This window comes from Gorilla gorilla, chromosome 16 (genome assembly GCF_029281585.2).
Source record: "Gorilla gorilla gorilla isolate KB3781 chromosome 16, NHGRI_mGorGor1-v2.1_pri, whole genome shotgun sequence".
In the NCBI taxonomy this organism is placed as follows: Eukaryota; Metazoa; Chordata; class Mammalia; order Primates; family Hominidae; genus Gorilla; species Gorilla gorilla.
In genome coordinates, this window is record NC_073240.2 from 25,759,553 (window position 1) to 25,783,460 (window position 23,908).

The 23,908-nt window shown below is 39.6% G+C and overlaps 1 protein-coding gene across 1 annotated transcript in view; it reads left to right on the plus strand.

Moving 5' to 3' along the window:
- NPAP1 (nuclear pore associated protein 1) overlaps nucleotides 1-23,908 on the plus strand; it is a 207,983-nt gene that overhangs the window by 51,358 nt on the left and 132,717 nt on the right. Inside the window, exons 9-11 of the mRNA XM_063698419.1 lie at nucleotides 3,787-4,028; nucleotides 5,011-5,105; nucleotides 9,246-9,336. The gene's annotated coding sequence lies outside the window, so the exon portion shown is untranslated. The remainder of the gene's footprint in view (nucleotides 1-3,786; nucleotides 4,029-5,010; nucleotides 5,106-9,245; nucleotides 9,337-23,908) is intronic.

The window sequence follows — 23,908 nt, forward strand, 5'->3', positions numbered from 1 at the left end:
CATGTGCCATGCTGGTGCGCTGCACCCACTAAAACTATTTTTAAAGTATGAAATGACAATTCAGAATATAGTTAAGTTCAGTGCTTAAGGAAAACTGAGAAATTAAGGAGGTGCAGAAAGGATGTATCAACAATATTGCTAATGATTTTTTTTTTAAGCTTGGGAGTGACATTAACAACAACAACAACAACAACAACAAAAAACAAGTTTTAAAGAATGGTTTTCCAAGGCCGGGCATAGTGGCTCACACCTATAATCCCAGCACTTTAGGACACTAAGGCGGGCAGATCACCTGAGGTCAGGAGTCCTAGACCAACATGGCAAAACTCTGTCTTTAGTAAAAATACAAAAAGTTAGCCTGGCATGGTGGTGGATGATTGTAATACCAGCTACTCGGGAGGCTCAGACAGGAGAATCGCTTGACTCCAGGAGGCGGAGGTTGCAGTAAGCCGAGATCACGCCACTGCACTCCAGCCTCGGCAACAGAGGGAGAGTGTCTCAAAAAAAAAAAACCAAAAAACAAAAACAAAAAACGGTTCTGTGGTTTTACATTTACAGAATAGTTGCAAATCTAGTATAGAGTTTCCATATACTCCATGCACAATGTCCTTTATTATTAATCTCATAGTGTGAAACCTTTGTCAAAATTAACCAACTAATGTCATGTATTGTCATTGAGTACTATACATACTTTATTCTGATTTTTTAGTTTTTGCTTAATGTTAAGTTTATGTTTTAGGATCTCTTCCAGGATACGTCATCACATTTAGATATTATGGCTTCGTAGGCTCCATTGAATGTGATAGTTTCTCAGAGTTTCCTTGTTTTTGATGCCATTGACGTTTCTAATTTAGGATTTCTCTGCTGTTTTTCTCATGATGAAACTGGACTTCTGGGCTTAAGGGAGGAAGAATACAGATGAAAAGTACCATTCCTATCACATAATATCCAGGGCACAAGCTGTCAACAGGCCTTATCACTGTTGATGTTAATTTGATCACCTGGATAAAAATCTTTTTGTTCTAAAAATCTCTTCTGTAAAATTTTTCTTTTTCTCCCTTTTCATGTTGTGTGTATAAAAAAAGTCACTATATACAACACACACTCAATACTGGGAGAATCATACACCACTGCTTTTTCTTTGAAATAAATTTATTAAAATTTCAATGGCTTTGGGATTACATGTAGTTTTTGGTTACATGCATGAATTGTATGGTGGTGAAGTCTGGGGCTTTTAGTGTACCTGTCACCCGAATAGTGTACATTTTACCTCATAGGTAACTTTTTATCCCTCACTCGCCTCCAACCCTCCTCCTTTCGGAATCTTTAATGTCCATGATCCCCCTCTGCATGCTCCTGCATATCCATTGCTCACCCCAAACTTATAAGTGAAAACATGCAGTATTTGGTATTCTGCTCCTGAGTTACTTCACTAATGATAATGGCCAAATTGCTTTGAAAACACTATTTTGTTCTTTTCTATGGCTGAGTAGTATTCTGTAATATACATACATACATACACAAACACACACACACACACACACCACATTTTCTTTATCCACTAATTTGTTGATGGGCACTTAGCTTGATTTCATATTTTTGCAATTGTGAATTGTGCTGTGATGAACCTAGAAGTGTGTCTTTTTGATAGAATGACTGTGTGTGTGTGTGTGTGTCTGTGTGTGTGTGTGTGTGTGTGTGTGAGAGAGAGAGAGAGAGAGAGAGACAGAGACAGGGTCTCACTTTGTCCTACAGGCTGGAGTGCAGTGTATTTAATTTATTTAAGCTCAATGTATTTAATTTATAATTGTTTTAATTTGTTTGATATGTTTTCTAGTCCTCAGTATACATATCTTATACTTATTTTATTAAATTAATTCATAGGTATTTAATTTTTATGCCATTTTACATGAAATGGTTTTTGAAATTTTGTTTTTAGATTGTTAATTGCTAATAAATAAAAATACAGTTGATTTTGCATATTGACCTGTACTAAGCTGTACTACAAGCTTGCTTATCCCTTTTTTCATATTTTGTTATGTTTTATTAGAGATTTTATGATGTCTGTAGGCAGGATCATGTCATTTGGAGACATAATTTGACTTTCCTTCCAATCTGACTTTTTTATATTTATTTTCTACACCAATTACCTTGTTCATATCCTCCAATACAGTGTTGAATAAAACTGTGAAAGTGATAGCCTTCTCTTGTTTCTAATTTTACAAGAAAGTGTTTGAGCTTCTCAGAAGATTTAGGATGTCATGTGAGGTTTTCTGTGCTTTCATGGTGAGGAAACTTTTCTTATTTGACTAACTTTTTGCATGTTTTTATAAGGAATGAAATTTCAATTTAGCAGGTGCTTATTGCTCATCTTTTAAGATGACCATGTGTGTTGTGTCCCTTATCTCTTAATATAGTTTATGGCACTAATTCTTTTTGTATGTTGAACCAAATTTGCATTCGTAAGATGTATACCTTCGTCAAAATTTATAAATTTTTACATGTCTGTTATTTGTTTTGATAGTATTTCCTTTAATTTTTGTGTTTATGTTCATAAGTCATATGATCAATATGATCATAGTTTTTCTTCAGTAACTTTGTCTAGCTGTGGTATAAGGCTGATAACTCAGATTGGAAAGTGATCTGTTCTTCATGTTGCTCTTACTGTTTTTTATGTGAAAGGTCTAAATTGATCTAGCACAAATAGAATTGAACACATGAAAAGGAGAAAAAATGTACATTTTTTCAAGGTAATTTTCAGACTTTGCAAACAATTATATTGTATAAGTGAATAAAACCAAATCAGAGTAGTAAAGATATGTAATTGGGCTACATAGATGGAGATTTACAATGAACTAGAAAGGGAGAGAGAAAGGTGGGTGATAAATTACTTTTTAATATGATTTAGATTGTTTTGCATATTTCTTTCTTTACACTACCTACAAGTATAGACAAAGATGAAAATATAGGTTGACAAACAGGTGCTTATTATTTAGAAGAAATACGAGATTTAAATTCTGGTATTTCATTAAGGTCAATTTAGTTTGTATGCTCATGAGACCTAACATGTAGACATTTGAAGTGACACATTTTGTGAGCCTTCATAAATATCTATAAAAAATGGAATATCACAGTTTTTAAAAACTTAAAAGTTGAACAAAACAAGGATTTAAATATTATTATTAAAGTTGTTACCTATTCCCAGATGAGGACTTAGAAAAACAAACAGTTGGCAAACCAGTGCAGCAGGTGACTTCCGTGAAGCCGGAGGCACACCCTGGGGACTGCGGTGTTGCTGGAGCTGACACTGCTGTGCTGCACATGTGGCTGCCACCAGTTTCCTCCCTCTCTGGGAAGTGGAATTTGAATTGCAGGTGATGATGGCTGGTGGACGGAGAGACAAGACCACATTATCTCAAAATGCTTGGCTCTGTTGCTTGCTCCTCATTTCACTGCTAGGTGCCACAGGCTTGGGGTTTACTGTTTATTTTTTGAAAAATATATGATAAATTGGTATTAATTATTTGAAGATGTAAAATCATTCACTGGTGATGTCTTCTTGAGCAAGTCAGGACTTTTTTTTTTCACAGACATGGTCTCACTCTGCATCCAGGCTGGAGGACAGTGGCATGAATGTAGCTCACTGCAGACTTGAACTCCTGGGGTCAAGCAGTCCTTTTGCCTCAGCCACTTGAGTAGCTGGGGCCACAGGCACATGCCACCATGTCTGGCTAATCTTTTTTCTTCTTTTCTTTTCTTCCTTCCTTTTTTTTTTGTGTGTGGTAGAAACAGGTTCTAAGTATGTTGCCCAAGCTGGTCCTGAACCCCTAGCCTCAAGTAATCCTCCTGCCTCAACCTACCAAAGCATTGGGATTACAAGTTTGACCCACTGTGATCAGTCCAGGGTAGGAAATGGAATCTTAACAACTGTCACATGAGCTTTGAGGGTATCCTTCTCCAGATGAGCCTTCAGTTGAGACCTCAGCCTTGGACATCATCTGCATCTGGATTCCTGACCCAGAGCAACTGTAAGTAATGTGTGTGTGATTTTGAGCCACCACACTATGTGGCAATTTGTTGTGCAGCAACTGATAACTAATACAAAAGATAGTACCTTTAATTTATAACACTACCCTGGATTAGATTCTGGAACAGAAAAATGGCATTACTAGAAAACCTGGTAAAATCCGAAGAAAGTCTGTAGTTCAGTTAATAGTTTTAAACCAGTGTAAGTTTATTAGTTTTCATAAATACATTATGGGTATATAAATAAGATGTTAACATTCTAGTAAACTCCTGGGTATGTAAAACTAGCTGTACTATGTTTGCATCTTTATGTATATCTAAAACTATTTTAAAATGAAATCTTTGATTTTTTATTTTTAATTAAAAAGACAGGCATGCATATATTATCCCAGCTTCTGGGGAGGCTGACTTGGGAGGATTGCTTGAGCCCAGGAGTTCCAAACTGAAGTGAGCCATGATTGTGTCACTGCACTCCAGCTTGGGAAAGAGAGGGAGATCAAGACTCAAAAAGAAATTGGCCTCAGAAGCTGAATGGACATGGAGAAAAAAAATAGCCCAGCAGATTTCCGCATACATTTACCCTTCCATACATACATCCATCTACTTCAGGAAGCCACTATCAAACTCAAGGAACTCTTGTCCACATTTGACCTCCCCATCACACTCTTTATTACCAAGTAACTCGTGTGAGTGTCAGTAACCTGTCTGTTTTCAGAGATATTTGCCTATGCCTCACATACCCCAGAAAGGCCCATTTTCAGATATCATTTAGGAACATATCTACAGGATCCCACTGAACATATTTTGGCAGACAAAGTTTCTGGATACCAAAGACCAAGATTGAGGAATGTTAGTGAGAAGAAATATAAATTATATTTTCATATTTTTTTTATTAATACAGGCTTAGTTTTCTAAAGATAATTCTGCCTTCAAGCCTTGTTGGAATTCTGTGATAATTTCTTTTCACTCCACATTCTCCATCAGGAATTTTATGGAACCTTGTATTCTGTTGAATACCAGAATTACATCAGCAATTCCCAAGCCCCAAAGTCACCAGATGGACATCTTTATGACAGCAGGTGGGTGGAATACAAAAAACAAAACAAAACAAAACAAAACAAAACAAAAATATATATATATGTATGTATGCGTGTATATATATGTACGTATATGTATGTGTGTGTGTAGATATATATATGTGTGTATGTGTGTGTGTACGTATATGTGTGTGTGTGTGTGTATATATATATATATGTATATATGGTGGTTGGTGGTTTTGGCAGTTTCTATTTATCTGGGCCACAAAAAAATCTTTTCACACCAGATTTTTGGCAGCTGAGATTCAAAATAGGTTTTTCAAGGGCATGGAAAACCTGATAGTGGCTAAACAACAGGCCAGGTGTGGTGGCTCATGCCTGTAATGCCAGCATATTGGGATGCCAAAGTGGGTGGATTGCTTCAGTTCAGGAGTTCAAAACCAGCCCGGGCAACATGGAGAAACTGTGTCTCTACAAAAAAAAAAAAAATAGAAAATGTAGCTGAGTATAATGGCACACACCTGTGGTCTCAGCTACTCTGGAGGCTGAGGCAGGTGGATGGATTGAGCCCAAGAGATCAAGGCTGCAGTGAGCCATGATTGTGTGACTGCACTGCAGCCTGAGCAAAAAAGTCAGACCCAGGAAAGAAAGAGAGAGAGAAAGAGAGAGAGGAAAGAGGGAAAGAAGGAAAGAGGGAAGAAAGGGAAGGAAGGATAGGAAGGAAGAAAATACAACATATCCCCAACCCTCCAGCAGTGATCTAAGAGATAGACACAGGCTGAGTGGTGATTCTGCATATGTGCTGGCTAAACAGAGAATCCCACAGCAGAAAGGAGTCTACACTAACTCCACACACAACTTCCTGTTCAACACGCTGCTGGACAGCACCAGGGTTGTTTCCAGGGAGCCTGCCTAAAAACCCACAAAGACATCAGACTTCATTCTCCACACCCGTGGCCATGTATAATGTTGACTTGTTTTTTGGTCTATAAACATGGGGTCTACACCACGGTAATAGTGACAGTGAGAAAATGAGCTCCTGTGACCTAGAAACTTGGAAGAGACATTCAGCTTCATGGAAGTCATTTCTCATTCTGAGATGAGGATAACTGTTACGTGGTGTTATTTGAGCATTTGTAATTCAAGAAAACTAACTTCTTTAAGCTCATACTTTATTACTTGAGACATGACAGCTTCATTTAAGGTTCCCATTTTAAAACATGGTGGGTGTTTCCATTTATTTCATTTGAACTGGAGATACTATCACACTTACGTAACTTGTCATATCCCTTTTTATCTTCATTTCAATGCATGTTTTCTAATCTATCATGATGAAGAGTGTGAAGATTGTGCTTCACTAAACCAGGAAGCAATTTTTAAAAAAAGCTAGAATGGCAAGCCATAAGATAGACATAAGTAAATGCATTCAAGGTGTAACCCGTCTCAGTGTGGCGTATCAGGGAGATGGAGACTGGAGAGATGAGGTTTAAAAGAAAACAGGCACTAAATTCAAAGCTGTGCTAAATGATGTCACAGGCACAGATGACATCGTGTGGTGCTCCAAGTTCCCAAACAACCTCTCTGACAGCACAAAAATTATGATTTCCCATAATATACTAAGCTACCAGGTTTCAGAGTGGCTGTCCTGGACACTACAATTTTCAAAAACTATCACTGCAAACAAGCCAAAATCCTAGACCTCTTCATGAGGCAAGTACCTAACACTCTTTCTCCATCCACACCTTAGACTGATTGGAAGTTAGAGTTCAATGGATGGATGGCTCATATAATTGAGACCATGATTTCATGTTCCCTTTATTCAGTCTTCCTGAAGCCTTAAATCTAGGTCAGGGAAACATTCATCTAACTCATTACAATTCTGCTTCCTCCTCAACAGATTTCTAGGACCATCATTTTTAAAATTATTTCTACATATGTAAAATAGGGATTTCATTACTCCACTAAAAGCTCTCCATTTTTAATAGTTAGCATTCCATGGAAGGCAGTTCTTTGCAAATCTACCACCAAAATATGAGGAAGCTGAATAGCTGAAGATAGAGGCTGATATAACCAGTCTCTTAGAAAGAAACATTTAGTAGGGATTTATGAGCAGATATTTGAGTCTCACATAGGACTTTAATACCATGGGGAAGGAGCACAGTTAGAGGGTATCAGATTGGAATCCGTTTACCTGGAGTTGGAAATATTAGTGGGTTCCTAGACTAATGTGAGAATGTGTTGGAGCATTATAGTGTGGGGACCCAAAAATTGCTGGGAAAGTTTTTCCTGCATCTCCATACAGATCCTGAAAAGCAACAAAAACTACAGCAACCAAACAGAACGGGGAGTAGAATACCAATTATACCATATATGAGAGTCTTCTATGGACCTGGAAGTTGACTAAACCATGACATTGTGGGATCCTGGGAGAGGACATTTATAGCACAGATATGAGTATTCAGTGCGTGCATAGCTTGGATTATATGGTGAGAATAATCTGGTGTATATAAGCACCATTCAGTCTTAATGCACTAGTGTCACACTGGGCTGCAGTTAGGATATCTAAGGCCATAGGGTTCTGTAGGGTCACTTTTCTAATCTGCATGATTTTTCAGTGGGAAGGGTAATGTTGGGTTAGGTGTTATTACAGGCAGCAGCTCTATACTTAGGGTCTCTACTTATAATTCTACATCTGTGTTTGCTATCTGGGAGGAAAAGGAAGCTGGTGAGTAGAACCAACAGGGTGCCCATTTTTGATGGTGGTGTCTGGCCTTCACATTTTCCCAGTTGTCAGGGAGACAGTCCAGATGGGACAGGATGTGTCCTGGTAGGTAAGGGCACCCCCAGGTGTATCTGCCAGTCCAGCTGTAAGGTAAGTAAGACCAGCTATGACTGCCTAAGGCATATAGCTATCTCCAGGAGAATGCATAGGCCCCACCATGTAGCTTGATACTATTTTCCCATCCTAGCCACATATGATTAGTCAGTTGATGGGTTTGGCCACATTGCTAAGAGGTAACAATCCCTTAGCCTGGCTGCTAGTGTGGGGTGTGTTGCTCTTGTGTTTTTGGATGCGTAGAGGTGCCTGACCCATTGCCTGAATTTGCACCATCATCAGCCATCCTATGTTTTCATGTACAGCATAGTCTTTAGAGGGGGTGATATTAACCTGCTTATGAGACAGATGAAAGATATGTTTCCAGATTTCCCCAAAAGTGGAGCACTCATGGTGAGTGGGACTGTAATCATAGATGGGAAATGGGTGAGAATTTTTACTCTTGTCCTATGTATAAACATAACTCCAAGTGCTCGAGGTGGTAGCTTGGATGTGCAATGGCAAGTCAGCACTGGAGAAAGGGGTACCTCCCCCACAGACCCAGCAGTCTGTTTTGTTTTGGAGGAAAGCCACTGTCTACACCCATTCAGGTAGTTTCAGCAAAGATCAAGTATGTACTTATTACTCTAGAATTAACTGAGAACTTCATGTTAACAAAAGTATATTGGTTATCTCTCCTGCTTTTTCTCTTATTAATAGCTTCACATCTTTCTTTAGCTCACATAACCAGGTAGGCATCTGAGTGAAGCCCACCTTTCAGGCTTTGAAGGGACTCAGCCCTTTGTACTATATCTCCCTTTTAGGAGGACTACATTCTGTCTTGGGATTGTTTGTAGTGCACAAGATGCATCCTTCTGTAACTTTCCGAGTGATATTTTGGAATTGTGGGCTACTGAGATGTGGTTGCACTAGGTTGGCGAGGGCATCACTCCCATAGTACCTTCCTTTATGTAGATGTTTTGAGATTGGATAAACCAAGGCCTTGTGGTTTCATCATCCTGTAGGGATCATCCTGTAGGTGTCAGTTTTCCAGGGGAATTGGAATCTCTTTTCTCAAACCCCTGGCTTGGGCACATTTGGGATCTTGTTCAGTGTAATGAGGTTTAAAATCTAGTAATTCCAAATGGAGTATTCATGTCCCAGGACCTGTGCCTCCCAAGCAGCTCATTTTGCAGCTTTGCCAGCTGCCTGGTTACTTTTGGTTGTGAATTGTCTCTCTGGTGTTGGGGAAGTGAATGATGGAAGCCTGGGCAGGCAAGGCAATTGCCTTTACTAGGTCCAGAATTTCTCCTGGGTTTTTAATGTCTCTGTTTTCTGATTTCAAGTAACCTCCTCTATGTTTCCAGATCACCCAATTGGCGTGCATTTCCAGGAATGCATTTATGGAATAAGAATAAATGTTTACTCCCTTTTCCTGGGACAGTTCTAAAGACTCAGGTAAGAGCAATTCACTCAGCACTTTGTGCGGAGGTAGCTGCAGGAATGGTATGGACTACTATTGCCCTTTTGGTAGTCACGGTGGCATATCCGGCTCTGTGCACATCTTTCATTAAGCTGCTCCCATCAGTGTAGTTCAAGTCCAGAGCACTCATTGTCTAGTTTGACGGGTTCAGCATGCTTGAATAAGCTGCATCAAGGATTTACAGTCATGCTTTAACCCAGGATTGTGTTCAGTGGCTGAGAGCAGTGTGGCAGGGTTTAGAGCCGTCGTGGTTTGTAGGGTGATATTTGGATCATGTAAGAGGATGGCCTGGTATCTGCCCACTCACCCCGCAGTGAGCCAGTAACCTCCCTTTTGTTCTAGCAGAGTCAGCCCCTGATGGAGCATAAACACAGTAACTGGCTGTCCCAGAGTAAATTGTTCTACTTCCTGTAGGACTTCACAGTGGGTGCTTTTGCCCAGAGGAAGGGGGTCCATCCCTTAATCTGTGGCCTAATTGTTTAGAGAAATAGGCCATGGACTGTGGGGCACCTCCCAGCATTTGGATTAGCACAACCCAGACCTATGATTTGTTTCTCTTGGATATAGAATTTGAACAGCTTTTGGGAATTTGGTATCCCAGTGCAGAGGGTGATATCAGCTTTTCTTTGATGGTATAAAATGTTTGTTGACCTTTAGATGGCCAGAGAAGGGCCTCTCAGTCTAGTCCCTTTAGGGATTCATAAAGGGTTTTGGTCATTAGTCCAAATTTAGGAATCCAAATCTGGGAGAAGCTAACCCTTTCTAAGAATCCCCGCAGTTGCCCCCATTCTCTGGGACTTTATGGCTGCTATTGCCTGTTTTTGACCAGACCAGGCTCGTTTGGCCTTGCTTTAACCTAAAGCCAAGACAGGTTACTTTCTACTTTCGTATCTGGGGCTTCTTGGGAATACTTTGTATCCATATTGTACCAGGTGATTTAAAACTAAGATGAGGTCAGCTAAGCATTGCCTATAGTTGTGGCTGGCTATTAATTATCTACGTGTGGTAGGCAGGCTTCTTAATCTTGTTGTAGGTCTCCTAAGTCTTTTGCCAGTATTTCCCCAAAAATTGTTGGTGCATTTTTTAACGCATTGAGGCCCCACTGTCCAACAGTATTGAAAGATTGTTTTAGTCTCTTAGTCCTGTCATTAAAAATAATAATAATAATTGCTGGGTCTTTTCTTTAATTGGAATGCAAAACAAAACATCTTTTAGATCTAGCAATGAAAAGCATTCATAATACCTATATATAGCAGTCAGTAGAGTATATGGGTTAGGCACCATTGGGTGAATATCCAAGACTATTTTATTAACAGCTCTCATGTCTTGGGCAAATTGATATTTGTAGATGTGTAGTAGCTTCCTTACAGGCACGATAGGGCTATTATATGGGGATCTGCAAGGATGAATCAGTCTACTTCTCAAATTTTTGAAAGACAGGCTGTATTCCTGTTAAGGCTTCCTTTCTTAATGTATACTGATTTTCTTATTCGCCTGCTCCCCGCCACCCAGGTCACAGTAGTCCCTTCTATTTTTTCTAGATGCACTCACTGTATATTTCTTGTTTTTCCTGGGATTCCTTCTGCCTATTCACAATTACGCACTCTCTCATAGACTTCTGAGGGACAATTCTTGTTTCTTCTTAAGGCAAGTGAGTAACATCTTAGTTGTAGTGCTTGCTCTAGCAGGATCTGCAGCTGTAGTTGTTTCTCTGGGGAGAAATTACTTGAGTATTTAATTTGCATAATATGTCTTTTCCCAGCAAGGGAATTGGGCATTCTGACATATAGAAATAGCAATGCCTTAGGTCCAAACTTTCTAGTTTGCATTCTAAAGGTTATAGGAAAGCCTTTTGTTGCATTATTCTTGCAACTCCTATCACAGGTACAATCATTTTGTGCTTTTTGCTCATAAAGTGTTAAAACTGAATAGTTTGCCCAGTATCAACCAGGAAATCAATTAATTTTTTCCTCACTGTCAGTTGTACCCAGGGTTCCTGTGGGGAAATTTTAATTGTCTCTGAGGGATTAAGGAGAGTCCCCAGGCATCACTGTCCATGGTCAGAGCAGTGACCCTGCTCCATTATTTGACTGTGGGGCTTTTCCTCATCATATTCCTCCTTTTTCTGGCCCCTTGGTCCTTTCTTTTGGGACAGTCATCCTTTCAGTGGCCTTTCTCCTTACACTAGGCACACTGGCTGTGTTCCAGAGGCTTGCCTCGATTTTTCTGATGCAGAGGCTTCCTTGTTCATTCCACGTTTATGGTTGAAACTTCTGTTTCTTTGTCTCTGGAGCAGGGAAGGGGTCATTCCTAGTGAGGCTTCCTGTTTTGGTACCCCTTTCCTGAGTCCAAACAGGAAGAATGTTTGTGAATATTCCAGATGGGCCATGTCCCCTTATCAATTGGAGCCCCAAGTAGGGTTTGCATCCAGAATGGTCCCTTCAGGTTTGGGGCATTTGGATTTGTTTCATGGAGGCACCAAGACTCTGGATCTTCTTTGGTCTGCAGCCAGAAGCATATTTAGGAGAGACTACACATCTGCTCAGGTACACTGGTGGGTGGCACAGATAGACACATAGAGAGTAGTCATTTTCTGGGGATCCATTGTATAAAGTGGGGTGGAGTTTTTCCATTTCACAACTTAGATGTTGAAAATGGGCTGGATGTCCAGTAATGTCTGACAGGTTGCCCACTCGCATCCAAGCCACCCATGGCCATCCTTGTAAATGGGAATTCCCTTGCTCCGGCCATGGCACTTCCTTGCTAAATCGTGTACCCTGTCAAGCACTGGAGGGAGAGGCCATCTCTGTTCTCTCATTATAATGAGGTGGCAGAGTAGCTCCCTCTTATTGGTCTGATGCCTCACTTGGTAGCATCAAGGCAATCCGGTCCAACGCAGAGGCCGGCGCTAAGGGCCCCGTATGGCGGTACCGCAGTGGGAGCTGTTGGGGTGGAGCACAAGCCAGGTGCATTCTGGCTGTGGTGGTTGGAGCTGCTAAAACAGCTTGGGTGTAGGACATCTAAAAGTCCTAATTCTTCTTCATTGCTTTCTGCCTGAGTTTGGCTCTCTGGCTTGTGAAGAGTCCTTTTTCCATTCTGTCCTTTGGTACAGCTGGCAGCTGGCGTCTTCCCTCATGGTATGAATCCTGATTTTCGAAAAGCATGAAGGCTTGGACATATGGTATTTTTTCTAATTTTCCAGACCTCTGACAAAATGAGTCTAACTGCATTAAAGGCTAGTATTGGTTGCGTCCTTTCAAAGGTCAAAATTTATAACCTAACTTGTCCACAGTCCAAACAGCACTGCAATAATAGACCATTTTTCTCTTAGTCAAGGGCTCATAGGTATAGGGTCTACACTTAGCTAGGGTATGCCCCAGGGGCCTTTCAGAGGTGATAGAGACCTTGTTTCCCCTCCTGACTTGGTTTCTATGTCCATACTGCTCATCCCTGTGAAACAGTGATGACAACTTTTATTTGTTGTCTCGCATCTGTTCTGCACTGCTCATATCCTTCAACCAGACCGCTATGGGTTGGAAAGACTTTTCTAGCTTCATATAAGCAGTGCAATTAATACCACTCATGGTCCTAAAGGAACACTTGTGCCAATGTCACCACACAGTTGGGACAGCCAAAGAGACCAGAGAATAAACTCGTTGGGCAGGCTAGTGATTAGCACCAGCTAGCACAGCACTCCCTCACCACCATCCCCCCTCCACCCCACGCCCCGGGCCCACCAGCACATCAACTTCATCCCAAGTCCATTTTCTCCTGTCCTTAGTACCCTAGTAGAGGGTAACCGAATGGCAACAAATTAAATGGTAAATTAGCAGACAAAAAGGTCAGAGGGGTTGGAGTCAGGACTACCTAAACACTTATCCCATATGCTGTTAAGCTTTTTTTCACATAAACAACATTAAGCACCGTAAGCATGGTGGCAAGCCCTTTAGGTAACGTATGGAATAGCTCACATCCTTCCTTTCCCCATAAAAACTGGCATAGTTGTGAGAAGTACTCCAGGGCCCTAAAAAGAGTGACCCTGCTAGGGCAGTGGAGGCTGTTTCCCTCCAGGGCTGGATCCTGGATGGAGTGGGGCTTTTGCAGATCACCCTGCAGAGGAAAGGAGGAGGAGGAGAGAGAGACAGAGATGAGGGCCTAAATGTAGATATTGTACCTTTTACAGTTGCAGGTTCAGACTGCACAGTCCCAGACAGATCCCCACTAAAGGGCTGGACGTCCTGAAACCTCCTCTCAATTTCAGATGCCCTCCCGCCAATCAGCTGACTCCAAGTGGAGCAAAGCCCAGGTCTTGACATAGATACAGATAACATACACACCCAGATGATGTCACAAGCAGCTATATGTAAACAGAGCAGAGCTCAGGTGACATCACAGAACAGGCAGAGGCAGTTCAGGGGGTGTTCTGGTTGCCTTACCCAGCTCTGAAGTCTATCAGCCTCTTCAGATGTCACTCTCCCTGTGGTAAGGAAGTGTAGTTGGCAGCTGGTGCAGTGGCAAGAAGAGAAAGGAGGTTCCCCAAGACAGAAACATCTCGGCAGGTAAAGAGAAATTCCCTAGAGCCCCAGTCATGGGATCAGCTAGTTGGAAGCAGGTGGCATTCCTGGGAAGTTTCTTTCCCTTCCAGTGGGCAGAGCGGTTAAGCCTTGGTGTGCTCGTGTGTCTGATTGCCCCATTCATCGGAATGCAGACCGATGGTTTCAGGAACTCTGAGTGTGTTGTTCCCCTCTATGTGTCCATGTGTTCTCATCATTTAGCTCCCACTTATAAGTGAGAACATGGAGGTATTTGGTTTTCTGTTCCTGTGTTAGCTTGCTAAGAATAATGGACTGCAGCTCCATTCATGTCCCTGCAAAGACATCATCTGGTTCTTCTTTACAGCTGTGTTGTATTCCATGGTGTATATGTGCCACATTTTCTTTATACAGTCTATGGTTGATGGACAATTTAGATTGATTCCATGTTTTTGCTGTTGTGAATAGTGCTGCAGTGAACATATGTGTTCATGTGTCTTTATAACAGAATGGCTTATATTCCTTTGGATACATACTTAGAAATGGGATTGTTGGGTCAAATGGAAGTTCTGTCTTTAGGTCTTTTAGGAATCGCCACACTGTCTTCCACAATGGTTAGCCTAATTTACACTCCCACCAACAGTGTGTAAGTGTTCCTTTTTCTCCACAATCTTGCCAGCCTCTGTTATTTGTTTGATTATTTGTTATTTGTTATTTTTTGACTTTTTAATGTAGCCATTCTGACTGGTGTTAGATGGTATTTCATTTTGGTTTTGATTTGCATTACTCTAATAATGAGCGATGTTGAGAAGATTCAAATAAATGCAATCAGAAACAACAAGGGTGATATTACCACCGACCCCACAGAAATATAAACAACCATCAGAGAATATAATGAACACCTCCATGGACATAAACTACAAAATCCAGAAAGAACGAAAAATTCCTGCACAAATACACCCTCCCAAGACTGAACCAGGGAGGAACTGAATCCCTGAACAAACCAAGAATGGCTCTGAAATTGAGGCAGTAATAAATAGTCTCAGTGACAAATTTTTAAAATGCCACTTAGAAAATGTACACATAATTTTGCTCTATGCAGCAAATATATTTGTAACAATCACTTTTAGGAAGGGTGTTAAAATATTTTATTATTTTTTCTCATTTAGCTTAATATTTTTCTGCTGGCAACTATTTATATCTCCATTTTCATTGACATAGTCAATAATTTACCCACCTTTCTATTAAATAATAGTGGATCGACTGATGTGTATTATTTTACACTGAACTTTGGCACTCTTGACATAATTCATATATGAATAGTCATCCAAATGTCTTGGCCAGTAAAGATGACATTCATCCACCAAGGTTGAACAGGAATTTTCTCACCTGAAAGCAGCAAGAAATACAAAAGCAAGAACATGGTAGAAGAAATTCAGGAGTCCCACAAGCAGATGAGGATTTATTTAGGGCCTGAGAAGGTGCAGGGACCCCTCACAGGGGCTGTGTACCACCCCAAACATGGAAATAAAGGAAAATCTTGAGTCCCTTCACAGAAATTCCAGGCACCTCTCTACCTCTGAGAAGTACACGAGCCACTTGACAAGCAAGAAGGTAATAGTAAGTTGAAACAGTAGCAAGGAATTGAGAGTCATGAGAATATGGGGTTCCCTATGGAAACTAAAAATCAAAGCTTAACATATGTCCCTGAGTAGTTGTTCAGAAAGCTGCCCCTCTACTAAATGGATCCACTGGCGCATAGACCTCAGATAAAGGGGATCTGTCAAATGAACTCTGCCATTCTTTAATCTGAATTTCTTCCTGAGGGGCCTACGGGATGTTATGTCTATGAGCCAGACGTACCATTATTTTCTGCTGATCCCAAATATTCTGACAAATTTTACTTTCTTAAATAATCACAAATCAGTAAATCTTTGAATCCCCCTATGACCTGTAAGCTTCCACTTCTTCCCTTTAAGATACTTCATCATTTTAGGTTAAAACCAATATGTAACCTCAATATATTAATTTATGACTATGTATTACCTCTGCCTCTGTGTCCTTAAAATCCCCTACCTGTAAGCTGTCTGATAGTTTTGGTCTTTATTTTTTTGTATTATTTTATTTTATTTTTGGGACAGAGTTTTGCTCTTGTAGCCCAGGCTGGAGTGCAGTGACTCCATCTCAGCTCACTGGAACCTCTGCCTCCCGAGTTCAAGTGATTTTCCTGCCTCAGCCTCCTGAGTAGCCAGGATTACAGGCAGGTGCCACCACGCCCAGCTAATTTTTGTATTTGTAGTAGAGATGGGGTTTCCCCATGTTGGCCACGTTGGTCTCAAACTCCTAACCTCAAGTGATCCACCCTCCTCGGCCTCCCATAGTGCCGGGATTACAGGTGTTGGCCACCATACTTGGCTGGTCTGCATGACTTCTTAAATGTTCTTTGGTATTCTCCTGCAAACCTCATGATGTTCCCGTGTTTCTCAGATTGTAACGTGTTTCATGAATTTATTCTATCTATCCCATGCTTCCTTTGATTGATGTATTCTATCCTTTAAGTAGTGCATTTAGAACATTGATATTTAAAGTGATTATTGATATAGTTGGATTAAAAATCTACCATATTTGTTACTATTTTTCAGTTGTTGATTTGTCTTTGTTCCTATTTTTGTATTTCACTCATTTTCTACCTTTCGTTGTTTTGAGCACTTTATATCTGTTTATCTCATTTCTTAGCATATCTGTTTTTTTTACCTTTTTAGTGGCTAATCTAAGTAATAATTTTATGCTTAATTAATCTAACAAAGAACAGCTTGTTAAAAACAATAGTAGTATGACTAATATTTGATTAGATATGGTTAAATATATATCATTGTGTGTGTATATATATATACATGCAAACATTTATGTGCATTTATGCTTATATAAGTGAGATGAATAACTGCAATAAGTGATAGAAGGAAAGACTGTGGGTTATTCTGTTACTGTAAGGTGTTCACACTACATCTTAAGTGATATATTGTTACTTAAAAGGGGGCTTGGATTAGTCAGAAATTTAAATTGCAAACTGTAGGGCAGCCTCAGTTCCTTGCTGGCTGTTGACCAGAGGCTGTATTCAGTTTCTTCCCATGTGGACTTCTCCCACATGGCAGAATGCTCTATCAAAGCCATAAAGGCAAAGAGCTTGCTAGCAAGACAAAAAAAAAAAAAATCACAACTTTATGTAACATGATCAGTCATGTGACATCTAATATTCTTGTATTATTGTGTTGTATGAAAACAAGTCACATTTCATGCCCATACTCGCAGGGAGAGGATTACAATACAAGGTCATGCACCCTGGCAGGTGGGGATCATTGGGCACCATCTTAGGGTCTACCAGCCACATCAGGTCCTGTCTGATGTGCAATAGTTTCCCAGTCTTTGTTTATCTTGAAGAATCTTGGCCCCTAAGAAAAGAACTCATGAGGTACTTTATAGGAAGCATCACAATGTGGATTCATCTGATGATTTCTCATTATTTGAATAGAATTATAGACTTATTTTGAACACCTTTATCTTAATTTGAAGACAATAAAAACTGAACAACGTATTATTTAGAAATATAAACCTAGACATAAAAATAATATAAAAAGGAAATGACAAAGAGGAAACTGAAAATAATAGTAACCTTCATGGGTAAACCTTCATGGGTAAAAAATGCCATGAAATTGGGGAGCTGCACATTTAGAGCATCAACTATATTGATAATATTCAGTTTGTTAAGGTCAGCAGTGAATTTTTAAAGAAAGAAAAAAGCTTTTCTATTTTACATTCGCTTTAGACTTACAGAACAGTTGCATAGTCGGCATGGAGAGTTAATATGCAACCAACACAGAGTTTCCATCATTATTAACCTCTTATATGAGCATGGGTATTTGCCACAATTAACACACCAACATTATGCATTCTCATTCACTGATATCCACATATTAATCAGATTTGCTTTTTTCCTACTTAATGTTTGTTTTCTGTTCTACAATGTCTTCCAGGATAACACATTTAGATATCATGTCTCCTTAAGCTTTTTTTGTCTCTGCAGTTTCTCTGAATTTCCATGTTTTTCCTGGCATTGACATCCTCCATTTAGGATTTCTATGATTGTTTTTACTAACAATTAGACTGAAGTTGTAGATATGGAAGAAGAGACAGGGGTGAGTGTAATACTCATTATACCATGGGCATATATTCTCAAAATGCTTTTTATCACTATTGATACTAATTTGAGCACCTGGATGAGGCAGTGTGGGTCCAGTTTCTCCACTGTAAAATTAATTTTCCCCCTTTCCATGTCGTACTTTTTGAAAAAATGTCACTATGCACAGCGCATACTTAACATTGGGGAATTATTCTTCACCTCCTTAAGGCAGAACTTCTATAGTATCGTTTGTATTTCATTACCATAGGCAATGTATCTGTTCTCCAGCATTTATTTTACATTTATTTAATCAATTATTTATATTATATGGAATATTGGCAAATAATAAATGTTTATTTCCATTGTGATTAGACTAGTTTATTGTATTGTTCAAATTGCTCTCGTGCTGGTCATTAGAAGGCCTTTCAGTCAGCTGCTTTACCACTCTGAAATACCCATATTATTGCTATTTGATTTGGTTTGTGTAGTGTGTTGGTTGATTGTGTTGTTTAACTTTTTCTTACTTTCTGGCTCTACAAGGTACTTAAGCTTAATAGTGTTGATTCCCTTCCCAACCATGCCATTAACCATTTTCCCCCAAATTCCTAGTTCCTTTTTTGGTGAATGGCATTAGAAACAAAGGTCTCGGCAATGGTGTTGTCATTTCTGCTAGGCGTCTGTTAATTCTATGCTTTGTCATCTGACAGATGACAGTTATATGTATGTATGTAACTCTCACATATGTATATGTATTTCTACAACATTTCTCCATTTATTCCTAAGTAAAGTTCAGCATGAATTCTTATTAATGTTTCCAGCACCTGTGATCTAATTCAAGACCACATGAATCAATTTCCCCATTCCCACTACTTGTATGTAACCTCCGACGCTAACAGTGAGATAGTTGTCCTCCTTTATATAATCAATGAGTCGGAAATACATGCAGAGTAGTTTTAGAATTGGTAATTCATACCCCCATGGGAAAGAATGTTTCTAACTAAAGAAGAGAATTTATGTACAGATACTTTGACATTTAAACTAAGAATCACTCCTTATTTTTATATTTCTTAGGTTATTCCCCATGCCGCCAAATGTCTATTTCTTTTTGACAATTTTTTTATTTTATTTTATTTATTATTATTATTATACTTTCAGTTTTATGGTGCATGTGCACAGTGTGCAGGTTAGTTACATATGTATACATGTGCCATGCTGGTGTGCTGACAATATTTTAAATGGAATTGTTTTCTATGTTTTATTTTAGATTAATTGACAATATATAGAAATACAATTGATTTTTATTGCCCTAGTATACTAAAGTGTTACTGAACTCATTTTTTGGTTCTAATCTTATTTTAGTGATTTTCTTAGGATTTTCTATACACAAGATTATGTCATTTATGAATAGAGATAGCTTAACTTCATCCTTTTCGTTCTAGAAGACTTGTATTTATGTTTCTTGCCTAATTACCCTGGCTACATGTTCCAATACAATACTGAATAAAAGTAGCAAGAGCATACATCCTTGTCCTGTTGCTAATTTTTTGAAGAAATTACTGAAACATTCATAATATGGCATGTTGTTTTTTGAGTTTTTCATAGATGTCCTCTATCACTTAACACAATTTCTTTCTATGCCTAATTTGCTCGGCCTTGTTATCATGAATGTTTTTGGATTTTTCAACTGCTTATTCTGTATCTTTAGAGATAATTATGAAGCTTTTGTCCTTCATTCTATTAATATAGTGTATTACACTAATAGTTTTTGTATGTTTAACAAAACATATTTCAGGGACAAATGACTTTGCTCATAATGTGTATTCTTATTAGGTTACTGGTTTAATTTGATAGTATTTCCTTCAGAATTTTTGCCTCTGTTTCATGGGGCATATTTGTCTGTAATTTTCCTTTCTTGAAATCTCTTTGTCCAGCTGTGCTATCAGGGAAAACGGGCTTCATGCTGCGTATTGGGAAGTGTTCTCTACTCCTCTGTTTTTATTTATTTTCTTGAAAGATTAGTTAATAAAGGATTGTTGTTAATTCTCAAAAGGGTTAGAATAATTCACCAGTGAAGTCATCTCAACCTAGAAAAAAATTGAATCCTAACATGAGCTGAGAAAGGGATCCTTCCCCAGGGGAGGCTTCACTTGAAACCTCAGCCTGGGTCATCTGACCCAGAGAAAATGTTAAGTAATATTTATGTGTGGGTTTGAACATCTAAGCTGTTCGGTTATATGTTATACAGTGACTAAAGGTAATATACCTGACAGTAAATATAATTAGATTCTAGAACAGAAAATGACATCAGTGGAAAACCTGGCAAAATATTAACAAAGTCTGTATTTCAGTTAATGCTTCAAAACTATTAACTGTATTTCAGGTAATAGTTTTGTACCACTGTCAATTTCTGAGTTTTCATAAATACATTCTGGTTACATAAGTTGTTAACATTTCAGGAAGCTGTAGATTATGTAAAACTGTATTATCTTTGCAACTTTCTGTAAAACTAAAGTTATTTTCAGATGAAATTACTCTTAAAATGTATTATTTAGGAACAAAAAAATAGCAACACAGATGGACATAAACAAGAAGAAACCTTGGACCAGAGGATGAGTGGAGATGCAGGGAGTGAAAGGCAAAGTCCTTGCCTTATTATCCCCATTCCTACACAGGGCACCTGCTTCAGGCTTCAGGCACCTCATCAAGCTCCAGGGACTCTCATCCATTTTCTTCTTTTCCATCATATGCTCCATTACCCGGTCACCAGTTCATACATCAGTAACCACTTTTTCAAAGACAGGTGCCTGCGCCACATATGTTAGAAGGCCCTATTTTCAGGCACTTTGTGGTAGTGTCTTTGTAGGTTCTCACTAAAGACATTTTGGAAGACATGACTTCCAGACAAGATTGAGAAACACCAGTGACGGGGAACATAAATAATATTTCTACATTAGGAGTGTTTTCTTAGTTCAGAGATTCTCTTGTTCAAGTTTTAAAGTTTTTTAAAGCCTTTGAGAATACCCTATGATAATTAAGTTCTCTTTATTATGCAGACTCCATCATGAATTCATGGCACCACACAGTCCCCTGATGCTATAACATCATGGATATCTTTTGTCCAGTGAGAGGCCCAAAAGCTGCAGCATAGACAATATCATAGTGTAGAAGTTTAACTAGGTATGAAAATAAAACCTTCTAATCATGGGGTTGTGGGCTAATTCCTGCTTACAGAGACCTGAAATGAACCTTCAGACACGAGGCATATGAAAGTGAGGCATGTTAGTGATACAGAGTGTGTTGTGCAGGGTGGAAATAGCCTAATAGAAAAAAGGAAAGAAGAGCACAGTACAACATACCCCAGCCCACCATGCAGTGATCTAAGAGATAGACACAGGCTGAGTGCAGACTCTGCATCTGTGCTGCTTAAACAAAGATCCCCACAGCAGGGAGGATTGTCCCCTCATCCCCCACACAGCTCCCAGTTCACAGGCCACACCACTTCATGGGAGAGCACCAGGGCTGTTCCAGGAACGATGCCCACAAAGCTTACTAAGCCGTGGGACTGTATGCTATACTTCCAAGGACATCCACGAATTTAGGACTCTTTTTGCTTTTTCAGACCATGATCATGGGCTACATTCTCCATACCAGCTTCATAGCTCCAGTAAGAAAACAAATTCCTGCATCCAGGAGATGTAGAGTAAGAGATACAGCTGCCCTTGACCATATTTCTTCCAAGAAGATTGTAGCAGTAATTCAGGTGCTATTATTTGCAAAATTTATAATTCGATAAACCTTCTTACCCCTCTGACCTTACAATTCACCCCAGAGGAAGGAGAGCCTCATTTAAATTGATAATCTTAGGCCGGGCGCGGTGGCTCACACCTGTAACCCCAGCACTTTCTGAGGCCGAGGCGGGTGGATCACAAGGTCAGGAGATTGAGACCATCCTGGCTAACACGGTGAAACCCTGTCTCTAATAAAATACAAAAAATTAGCCGGGCGTCATGGCGGGCACCTGCAGTCCCAGCTACTGAGGAGGCTGAGGCAGGAGAACTGCATGAACCCAGAAGGCAGAGCTTGCAGTGAGCCAAGATTATGCCACTGCACTGCAGCCTGGGGGACAGAGCAAGACACCATCTCAAAAAAAAAAAAAAAAAAAAAAAAGAATCTTAGTACATGAATGTTTTCTCTTTTCATTTCATTGTAAGAGGAGTTTCTATAAGCTAAGTGACTTGTCAAATCCCATTTTTCTCTTCATTTCTATGCATACATATGGTCTGTTATGATGTGTACTGTGAAGATCATTCATCACCAAACAATTCAGGAAAAAAAAAAAATCAAGTGGCAGGCCGTGAAGGAGATGGAAGTAGACTTGCATAAGGAGAGACTCATCTCTAGGTAGCAAGAGGGTCAATGAGTTCTGAGTGCCCAGGGTTAAGATAGGAAAGGTGATAGACACAAAACTATGCTACCGTGATATCCCTGGCACAGAGAACAAACACAGTGCTGAGGACTGAGCTCCCAAACTCTACCACCATAGCATGGAAGTTATGATTTCTCACAAGACAGTAAACCACCTGTGACCACATTGTACTGAGGCTGGATTGGCCACCAGAATTCTCAGAAAGATGTTATTGAAAACATCTCATTGTCTGACCACATCTTGAGGCCTGAACCCAACCCTGTCTCCACCCTCTACCCTGAATAGAGAATGAAGCTTAAAAGGTGCATGACTCCTATATTTGAAATTAGGGCTTTCTGTTCACTGAAATGAGCCCTTGTAGAAGCTGAAACTCTCAGTGCAAATATGGTCAACATTCTAAATTATAAATTATATGAGTTTCCTCTTCATGCAGTACAGTCTTCAGGGAACACCAAGGCCTGTTTGATTTTCAAGTGGAGTTGACAAGAGTGACAAATGGTCAGAGCAAAGCATTTCATGATAACTGTAATGTGCCTGCGTCAGCAGCGACTGCTTACAGTGAGATTCACATGACCATCCTTTATGAGATAGGAAGAATAAAAGGAGAGGAGAAAAAGATAGGTAGTTGATCGAAATGAAGAATTGGATTTGGAAAGCAACTTAGAATACTCTCTGCTTATATTTCTGAGATTAAGGCAAACAGTCTCAAGATAAGAATTTCTGTCTTGAGAGAGCTGCACTCTGCAACTCTGTAAGAGAGCTGCACTCTGCAACTCTGTAAACTTTCAAGTAACACTTTACCATTTCTATCTTCCTCTCCATGGGAACTTAGAGCCATGATTTATAAAGTTACCTCTACATCTTTGTTGTATTTTTGTAGTATCTGATGTTCTCTTGAGGTCTTTCTTGGGACAATGGCTTCCAATTATAACGGTGCCCAATGGGACTCCAGGAAATTGGTCCTGGATGTTTACAGTTCACCTTTCATGGGATACTTATTTATCCTTGCAGATGACTCAATGCCTAATTGTCCATTCCTTGACCAGGCATCCTTCTTACTGTAATTTGTTTTTAATTTCCATAGGTTATTGGGGAACAGGTGGTTTGGGTTACAGGAGTAAGTTATTTAGTGGTGATTTGTGAGATTTTGGTGCACCCATCACCCAAGCAGTATACACTGCACCCTATTGGTAGTTTTTGATCACTCACCCCCTTCCCACCCTTTTCTCCTGAGTCCCCAGAGTCCATTTTGTCATTCTTATGCCTTTGCATCCTCATAACTTAGCTCCAACTTATGACTGAGATCCTACGATGTTTGGCATTCTATTCCTGAGTTACTTCACTTAGAATAATAATCTCTAATCTCTTCCAGGTTGCTGCAAAAGCAATTAACTCATTCCTTTTTATGGTTG